This window comes from Impatiens glandulifera, chromosome 5 (genome assembly GCF_907164915.1).
Source record: "Impatiens glandulifera chromosome 5, dImpGla2.1, whole genome shotgun sequence".
Lineage (NCBI taxonomy): Eukaryota > Viridiplantae > Streptophyta > Magnoliopsida > Ericales > Balsaminaceae > Impatiens > Impatiens glandulifera.
In genome coordinates this window covers 29,440,368-29,451,565 of record NC_061866.1, presented here as the reverse complement: position 1 = coordinate 29,451,565, position 11,198 = coordinate 29,440,368, and positions in this window count along the sequence as shown.

The window sequence follows — 11,198 nt, the reverse complement described above, 5'->3', positions numbered from 1 at the left end:
TATTCATTTCACCTTTGTGTAATTTTATGGTGAACTTTTTTGGTACCCCTTAATTGCCCTTCTCCAGATATATGTTAGTGTACCTGTTAAAAATTGTTCATCGAAGGGCTTTTGTTTATGAGGACCATTGGAGGTATACATAATTATATACCATCTACAATTCACAATAAATTAGTAAAAAGACATTGACTAAATTCTTTTGTCCTAAAAAATTGAAGTTCATTTTGATTTTGTGTGATGTGAGTATGTTAATGTAATTTTGTGTTAAACTGGTCGATTATAGATGTGGGTTGGTATGGCATATCGTACATCGTAAAGGTTATACTGATACTGCTGAAATCCCGACATATCGATCCTAGAGATAATAAATAGTCCGTCTCAAATTTATTTGGAGAATAAAAAATGAATCTCCTAGTATACTATTATAGAGAGAACAAATACATTGAGTTGAAGACTTTTTAGACTTTGTTATAATAGAAATTATGATTTAGTTATTTTTAATTTCACTAGTTTTTTATATATATATATATATATATATATATATATTATAGATTTTATTTCTGTATCGTGGTATACCGAAATTTTGGAAAACTCGTACCGATTTCTTACCGATAATTTTGGTTCTTATATTATGCCGTATTAATTTTTTCGGTATTAAAAAGTTAAAAACTCATGTGTAATTGCAAAATGTTGCTAAAACAAGCATTCCATATATGGATTTGCATAGCCTAAGTAGTTGATTATGTACAAGCATCTTCATATGAAAAAATGACTTATGTACAAATATCTTCAAAGGAAAACAAAAAAGTAATTTAAAAAAAGAGTAAAATTGTCCCACACAAAATATAAAAAGTTGATGAAAATGTTTTCAGTTCAGATCTTCTGCTACCGATTGCCGTGTTCCCCTGTGGCGGACCAATCAGATTGCAGCATTAATAATTTAATAATAAATCAATCTGGGCAGGAGACGGAGGGAGGGAGAATCCGGAATCCGGGTTTAGGCCCGGGTTCACACAAGACGCCGTTAACGGAAGCGCCCGTTAACGCCAGAAAATAATATAATATTCAGATAATACCCAGATAAGATATCTTCGCTCTGATCTACACGCCCGTTGCCATGACCCTCATGTAAACCCCGCATACCCACCCATGAGAAGACCGCCTGCCGTTCATGAAAATACACTTACACGTCCATGTAAAGACCGAATTGACAGGGATATTATATTTACGTTTATTAAATATTAGTTTAATTTATTAAAAAACACAGGCAGCGATATAATATTCGCTTCAATTAATTCATTCATTTATTATCTAGGAATTTTATTTAATTTTTCATTTCATTTCATTTTTTGGGCATGGAGAACCTCAGGAGCGAAGATATATTTGCTTCAATTAATTTTAATTATAAACTCATGTAAACCCCCCAACCCACCCATGAGAAGACCGCCTGCCCTGGATTTCACATTTCCATTTATTAATTATTAATTCAATTAATTGAAGATGACATGCAGCAACCGAACAAATCTTCGCCTCAATTACTTTTCTATTTATTTCCTTTTTTTTTATTTCATTTTTTTTGGCTGGAGACCTTCATGAGCGAAGATATATTTGCTTCAATTAATTCTAATTAAAAACTCATGTAAAACCCCCCTACCCACCCATGAGAAGACCGCTTGCCTACCATGTAAACACATTTACCCGTGTATGTAAAGACCCAACTGACATGGATTTTCTATTTCCGATTATTAAATATTAATTCAATTAATTGTAGATGACATGCAGCAACCGAACAAATCTTCGCTTCAATTCCTTGGCTATATTTTTTTTTTCCGTTTATTAATAAATGTTAATGTAATTAATTTTAATTGAAAATCAGTAAACGACCAAATATTCGCTTGAATTTTGTATTTCGAGTAGACGATTGAAAGCGAAGATTTCTTATTTTCAAATAATTTTAGCCTGACGTTCATGTAAAACAACCTCCCCTCACATGAGAAGCCAACTTGCCTGTCATGTAAATTCACTTACCCGTGCATTTACATTCCACGAATAAATCTTCGCTTCTATGAATAGTTTTTATTTTACATTTATTTTTATCATTTTTTATGAATTTAGGATATCGAACGAATATTTATTCGCTTCCATGACTAGTTGATATAATTTCAATTTCCCGCTACAAGCCGACTATCCCTCAATTTCATTTTCATAAGCAACTGTTCATATTCTTCTCTCTCTATCTCCCGGCGATAATCCAAACACTGAACGTCGAAACCCTAGATATTTCGTTTATACTACAAGGATTTCTTCTGAACATGTCGGGTAACCAAGGCAACAACATGGAAGTGGATCATCCCATCGACTCCCGAGAGGTCGTCTTGCAAGTTTGTAGGAGCATAACCGAAAACGAAACTGCACCCACTCCGGCATCCAACGTCAATCCCAGCACTAAACCAGAGAGGTATGTTCATCTTATTGTGTTTATACTAATTTTACACATGTTTATTAAATTTATTTCGTATAATACTGATTTATGCTATCCCACCAAAATTAATGACTTCGAGGACCTATGAAAGGAAGAGGAAGAGAAATCCGAAGACGAATACTAAGTCGTCGATGACTGCTGAATCAGTTTCCACAGTTGCTGTCGAAGCTACTGATGTTGCTGCAGGTACTGATGAGATTTTACCACCACCTTTTCCCCCTAAAAAAAAACCAAATGTTATTCCTACCTCCACTCCAACAGTCGATGAAGAGTTACCAGAACCACCCCCAGAAACCACTAATATTTCTCCGTCTACTACCCCATTCGATGAAGAGTTTCCCCCATCTCCCCAAAAAACCAAAACCCGCAAGAAACGTAAACTGACATTTCTAACCAGATCATCACCTCATGGCCTCGCTCAACTCATTCCTCAATTGAGCGTAGAACAGAGGGAAGCCGTGAAGGAAATCGGGTTTGGTTCTCTTCTTACAATGGGCGTCTCCAAGTGCCTGGCTCATTTTTCCAGACACGTAGTCCAATGTTTTGACCCGGATAAGAGTTCTCTGGTATTGGCCAACGGTGATGAGATCCGTATCGATGAAGATCTCGTACAGCTCGTGATGAACCTTCCTAGAGGGGCAATGAACGTAGTCGAGTCCGTTGGGTTGGACAAGACTAAGGACCCTGATTATTTTAATTTCTTGAGGGATTGGAAGACCAGATGGACCGGGGAAGACTCAAAAGCTCCCGAAACACTTTCTATGATCCCCAAGATATTAAGTAACACAAGTGCAGACAACGATTTCAAAATAGACTTCGTTGTCTTTGTTGTCTCTAGTTTTTTATGTCCTGTTCAAAATTCACGAGCCAGGTAAACATGTATTCAAACCTATTATATATCTAATTGTATCTTTGAATACTGACAAATGTATTTTTTTCATTTCAGGTTCAAAATTCTCAAATCCTTAATGGAGGTTGATAACATAAAGGAACTGAACTGGTGCCACTTTACACTACAACGATTGGTTGACAGTGTAAGAAGTTGGAAAGAAAAAGCAAGTAAAGATAAAAATCCATATTTCGATGGACCTATAACCCTTTTATCGGTAAGTATTGTTGCCTCTCTTATATATGATTTATAGATATGTAATATTTTCTAACATGTTTCCCACTCCTTTACTCCAGATTTGCTACCTAGATGGTGTTTTTGTGGAAGGTGAACGTATCCCCTACGAGAGAAAATTTCCAATTATCTCCTGTTGGGATGACGTCAGCGTGTTAGAGTTTACCAACTTAGAAGGTCGTGCCGGTGATTTTGGGCTGGGCAGGGCAAGGGCGCGCCTAGCAGTTGGACAACCCGAGAATCCAGTTGACTCGGTTGAAGTAAAAGAAGACGATAATGAGGTATGTGGAAACAATAAATTGACTCCCATTGTTCATTATTATCCTGTTTTCAAGATTAATGAAGTCTGTTTTTCATAATGTACAGTTGTTGACCTCCAAAATCCTGCAAACTTTTAAAGATACAGCCCAACAGCTGAATTACCTATCCGGGGAGTTGGAGAAACGCAACATCGATCCGAAGCCCTTTTTTGAGGCCGGTTTCCTGAACCTCAGAGAGTCTGAAGGGTTCATGAAACACTTGAAGGTGGTGATCGATGGTCCGGTTCATGTAGGTGTGGAAGATCCTACAAGGGAGGCACTTGTGGATACTTTACCGTGTGCGGGCTTGAAAGTCATTAGTCCCCGAGTTGATTACACATGTGAGACTGCATTGGAGGACCATGCAGACAATCCAACAACACGGGTTGAACAGAATGATTTAGAGGATGCAGTTATGCCCCATCAAGAAAATCGTTCAGATCAGGTGGAACCGAATGATCTCGATGATGCAGTTCTGCACAATGAAGATCAGTCACTCCCTGTTCAAACGAAAGATGTTGAGGATGTAGGTCATGACATTGACGATGAATCACTCCTTGTTGAACAGGAAGTTGTACAGGCTGCATTTCAGCCCATTCAAGCCAAGTCACCCCCTTTTCAACCGGACGAACCTGAGGATGCAGTTATGCCCCCTGATGAAAATCGTTCGGATCACGTGGAACCGAATGATCTCGATGATGCAGTTCTGCACACTGAAGATCAGTCACTCCCTGTTCAACCGAAAGATGTTGAGGATGTAGGTGTGGACATTGACGATGAATCACTCCTTGTTGAACTGGAAGATGTACAGGCTGCAGTTCAGCCCATTCAAGCCAAGTCACCCCCTTTTCAACCGGACGAACCTGAGGATACAGTTCTTCCCAACAAAGATGCCTCACCCCGTGTTGAACCAACTGATCATGATGGCGAAGTCAAGGAACCGGATGAGGTACCCCCAGTGCAGACACCCACTCTTGAAGACGATGATCAGGGTGAAGGGAAGGAACCGGTTGAGGAACCCAAAGCGCAGCATGTTGAACCAAATGATCAGGGTGAAGGGAAGGAACATGGTGCGGAACCCAAAGCTCAGTCTGTTGCACCAAATGATCAGGTTAAAGGCAAGGAAAAGGTTGAGGCTTCTAATGCCGTTGAATCTTCTGAAGATGAAGATGAAGGTGATGGGGGGGGGATGCATCAACATTAGAGAATATCCTAAGAGGAAGCTCACGAAAATTCCTGTGCACCTTCGATCCCCCTACATGCAACAGGTTGCAGATATGTTGGACCACAACATAACCATCAAGGAACAGAGATTAGCCGATTTTGTGTTCGATGAAGACCTGCCTCCAATGTAAGTTACCTCTCATGCCTTTCTGAATTTCAAATATGAAATTAGTTAGTTATGGTCTTGTAAATGAATGTATTTTGCAGGGACGTTCTGTACGTAGGTGCACCGGGTAATATCACCCGTAAGCTATTTCAAACAGTGAAAATGGGGCGTGAAATTGCGAGCGAAGTTGTGGACGCTTGGTCCATAATTGTGCACTTCAAATGCCGTAGGTTGCCAAGGCATGAACCACGAATAATATGTTTTTCAACAATTTCACATGTAAGTGCTTCTCTTGTTTTGTTCTATGTATCCTTCAATGTTCATGACTTTGAGTCTCCACCCTTATTTTGCAGGTTAATCTGCAGTATGATAGGACCTTATTTTGTCAATCCCTTGAAGAAGACATGAGAAACTACCATGTCACAAAAGAAGACATCATCTTCGCTGACCTGGTATGTACATATCCCTCAATTCCAAGTAACGAGACTGCCATAAAATAACAAATGTTTATGTTCTTTTGTCAGATATTCCTACCTGTCGTCACTTCTGGACATTTCTTTCTTGTATGTGTGAATATTAAAGACTCCCAAATAAATGTCCTAGACAACTCCGGTCGTCCGCCTAGAATGAAAATTTTGGACAAGTATGTCCAGTTGAGGAATCAAATCGATAGTTTTTCGACTTTCTTGGAAACGCAAGGCATACAAAGATTTGCCGAAAAGGTTAAGATGTACAGGATAACGGCCCCAAAGCTGCCTTGGCAAGACCAAACAAACAAGACCGACTGCGGTGTATATTTAATGAGACATATGGAAACATATAGAGGAAAGATGAAGGGTTGGTCATGTGACATCAACGAAAATAATGTGAGTGTTTTTTATATGTTATTCTATGACATTTAACAATTTTAAATGTTCTTATACTTTCTCTTGTTCTTTTGAAGGCCGACGAAGCTTTGAGTACATTGAGGATAAAATATTTATACCGAATTCTTATGTCTGAGCACAATGTCAATAGGTTCAAGTTAAAGACTGCCATTAGATCAAGATATTAGGGTTTTGTATGTGTTATACTGAATTATACTTGTACAGTAATTCTTATGTTCACACAGGTCAATTGACCTATTTTTAATGTATGGATGTTTGATATTGATTTATAACTTATAATGCAATTCAGATCTTAATGTATGGAAGGCAGTTCAGATCTTAATGTATGGAGTTATAATGTATTGATGTTTGATGTGTCTTCTTGTACCGATTTTTTTAAAATCATAAACGAGGATGTTTTCTTAACTGTGTGTTTTAATATTCTTAAACGAAGATATATTGTCAACCTCATGAAACTGAAAAACTTGCAACCGTAATATCTTCTTCACTGAAAATTTTGAAATTCATAAACGAAGATATCTTCTTATGTTCATTTTTGGTGCAATCGATATTTTGGAAATCCGAGACGAAGATATCTTCTTGACTATATGTTTTTAAAATCATAAACGAAGATATCCTCGCAACTATACATTTTCAAAATCCTAAACGAAGATATCTTCTTATGTTATTTTTTGGTGCAATCCATATTTTTAATATACGAGACGAAGATATCTTCTTCACTGAAAATTTTGAAATTGATAAACGAAGATATCTTCTTATGTTCATTTTTGGTGCAATCCATATTTTGGAAATCCGAGACGAAGATATCTTCTTCAATATATGTTTTTAAAATCATAAACGAAGATATCCTCGCAACTATACATTTTCGAAATCCTAAACGAAGATATCTTCTTATGTTATTTTTTGGTGCAATCCATATTTTTAATATACGAGACGAAGATATCTTCTTCACTATATGTTTGTTTATTCATAAACGAAGATATCCTCGCAACATGTAATGCCCCTACCTGTGGTATGTATTGATGTCAATTCAAGAATGAAAACTCATTTATTAATTCAACTACTGCTGTATCAAGATCATCACTCTCATACCCTCACTCTCACTCTCACTCTCACATTACACTCTCACTCCTTCCCAAATCTCTATCTACCGGTGTCTTTCCTTCATTCCTTTAGCGTAAAACTCATAAGATGGATGTAGAGATTGACCAAGACATGCTTGTTTTATCGCAGCAACAGCTGGAGAGATACTTAAGTCTGATCAACGATGACCCTGTCCCTTTTAGTGTCTATCATGTAGATGAGATTCTTCCTCTAATACGAATAAACGTTAACGAAGGACTGATGGCCCACATGCAAAGCAGATGGAATACGGACTCTCGTTCTTTTGTTATTGGGGAAATGCACATATGCCCGACGCTAGAGGACTTTGCGTCAATCCTTAGGTGTGGTACAAATGCACTCATGATCTTGCCTGTCCATCAAGATCCTCATATGGCCGTCCACATATGCGACAGCTTCTATGGATGTACAATGTTTGATGCTCTCTTGTTTACCCTCCAACATGGATTTCTGAATATGACAAACATAGACGAGTACATTTGGCGTGTCCAGGGAGCTGAGAGGACCATCAACCACACACAAAGCAAACTGATCATGCTTGTGGTTCTGGCTCATTTTTTTTTATGTCCGGCTGCAGGACGCCGGCCTTCGGAAAGGATCCTGCGGGTTGTTCCTGCACTGATGGGAAACGCCCCAAACCTGGCTAGCCTGGTACTTGCTGAGACATTACTTGGTCTTAACGAATTTGTTCCCGAGGAAAACAACTATTCTCGCCGTGGATCACCTTTGGTTCTATACCTCTGGTTGTTAGACAAGTTGCATTGGTTGCCCCGTCCTTCAATTCCCTACACTTCCTTTGCCAATCTACAAGTGCAAAGGGTCAATGGACTCGTGCCTCCGAATTTTATTTCGGATATTCACCCAATTAGGTTCATTGTTCCGTGGTATCTGTGTACTGAAATGATGTACGAGATGAGGGGTTCTCCATTCATCATTTTGTTGGGACTTCAGGGAACTACCTCCTACTGCACAAGTGTCATATACAGACAATTTGGCCTACGGAATCCCCTACCTTCAAATGGAGACAATCCTCCGGAGGACTTCATGTTTACTCCTCAACATCTTTACTTAGAGTACGCATCAATAATTGAAAATTGTTTGACGGTTTTCATCCCCAACCGATGGATCAATGCTGTGAACGAAGCCATTCAGCTATACATTCCACCCGTCATCGAACATGAGGTCGGTCGCTGACAGGATCCGATAGACGGTCATCCTCTCACGAATCAGACTAGAGCTTCATTGTTATGTTGAACAGCTATATTTTGGTTAATCTGTGCAGTACTTATGTAAACGGATTATGGAATGTTTTTGTGTATTCAACAATATTATGAAGTTATGTTTGATTATAGTCTGAAGTTATATTTTACATTATGTATTGAGTTTATTCTGGAGTGATATAAATCGACTCATTGTCGTTAGCTTTGATTCTTTGATTGCAATTTGGATGTCATGATCAATTCAAAGTATAATGTAAAACAACTGATCTGTTCATGTAAACCCTCTCGATGATCCATCGACAGGTTGCTCGCTTCCTTACCAATATCTAATCAGTAAATTCGATACGGCCATTTCTTCGCCTGTAAAACCCTTAAAAACGAAGATGATGTCGCAATCAATCTTTGAAGTTACATATTATGTTGACACTTTCATGTCATACTGTAATGAATTTGAAAACGCAGAATCATTCGCCCTGTAAGTTCTTATATTAAACAAAACATTGTTACGAAACGACATACTATTCGCTTGATCTTCATATTTCAGGTCGATAGCACATTCAACGGAAATGCATTGAAAATATCTTTTCATCATTCAAAAAAGAAAAGAAGTGTGTTTTCGTCTATTAAACCCTATAAAGAAATCATTTCATATCTATGGATTACTGTATGTAGCCTGTAATGACATATCAAATCTGAACAGTGTGCAGTATTGTTGTCACATCCAAAAAATTAATAAATATTGTATTTTAAGGAAGTTGCAAATTATTTTTTTTTTTCAATTTTTAAACACATGAATTCATCTAATTATATATGAAAAGAAGCGAACATATATTCGTGTTCAGTGAAAATTGCAAATTATTCGGAACTAATATGAAGCGAATAAATCTTCGCTTTAATGAATTCTAGGTTGACTTACATGTGAAACACACAACCCCTACATGAGAATACCCTTTACACCTGATGTAAGTACACCAACGCTTGTATGTGAAGACCAAAATGATGAATGAATGTGGGAGGAAAATACACGCCGCGAATAAATCTTCGCTACAAACAATTTTTCAATTTCTATCCGTTACTCACATTTAATTTTTATTTATAATCATTACACATCGAATCGGACCAAAACTTACATTTAAAATTATGGCAATGATATGACTTATGGGCAACGTATACTTAGCCAGAAGAGTAGATATGATAATACTTTATTATTTTTAACAAATTCGTTATTTTATTAATGTTTAATGACATTTGCATGAAAATATAAATAACAAATATTATTATAATTCGACGTACAAATTTTCATGACAAGTTTCATAAACATTGCCCCATTTCATAAACATTTGTACATTTTAACAATATTAAGCTGCATCTCCAGCTTCAAGGCATCTCCATTGAAGCTAACCACAGCGGATCTCTCAGCATAACTGGGGTCCTACAACTGTTGAGTTATCTCTTGGATGTTTTCCATCCCAGGGAATCTCCACAAATGATACATCCCAGGGAAGCAACCACAGCAGTGTACACGAATGATCTTCATTTGATCGGTAGTTTCTACTTGAGGTTACCAAGCATTCGTGTACACTGAAGGTTTTCCACCGTTCATCTTGATTGTACAAGTTTTTCCATCACAGAGAATCTCCCAAATGATACATTCCCAACAAACTATATGAAAAAAACACACACTATCAACAAAACGCTCAATAGATATTTCATGCTGGCCGACGAAGATTGTTCATGTAATTCCCCTACATTTATAGCAAAAGAAATCTGTTTTCTTCATAAATTATTCAGATCTATTGATTCAGAAAAAGTAAATTTCCCGTGATGAAATATCAAATCCGAACAGTGTGTAGTCACTTTGTCACATCATGAAAAAGTAATTTCATTCACGAAAAAGTAATAACACTTAATAATATTAAATAAAATAAATAATTCAATATTGTCATTCACATTATATTAAGATAATAAATTATTTCAACATGAATAAAAACATTTTCATGAATAATTATAAAATTATATTCAATATAATACGTAGGCTGTGTTTGGTAGACAGTAGTACAACTGTTAGGATAGTATATTTATCCCAATAGTAAAATTATAAGGGTGTTTGGTTGAACTGGTTTTATATGTATAGTAAAATTACGGCATAACTTATACCTTGAAAAGGGTATAAATAGTAACATTCTACACCTATACAAGAAGATATTAAAATTTTAATTATTTTTAATATTTTTTAATCTTATTCTTTTAATATTAACATTAATTCTTTTTATTAAGTTTTTAATTGAAAGTTTAATTATTAAGCTTTTATTATTTTTAATAGAGTTTAATTATTTTAATATTTTTAATCTTATTCTTTAATATTAACAATAATGCCTTTGTTTTGTCACATCATGCGAAAAATGTATCAATCATTGAAAAAGAAGGTTGTTTTTGTATAAAACCCTATAAAGAAATCATTTCATATCTATGGATTCAGTAAAAGTTATTACGCATGTCATGACATGTCAAATCGGGAACCAGGTGTGCAGTATTGTTGTCACCATGTACAAAAAGTAAAAAATAGTATATTTTAATACAGTTCTCAATTCAATTTTATTTTTCTATTTCTAAACACATGCATTCATCTAATATAGAAGAAAAGAAGCGAACATATATCCGTGTTCAGTGAAAATTGCAAAATTATGAGAAACTAATAGAAGCGAATAAATCTTCGCTTTAATGAATTAGTAGGT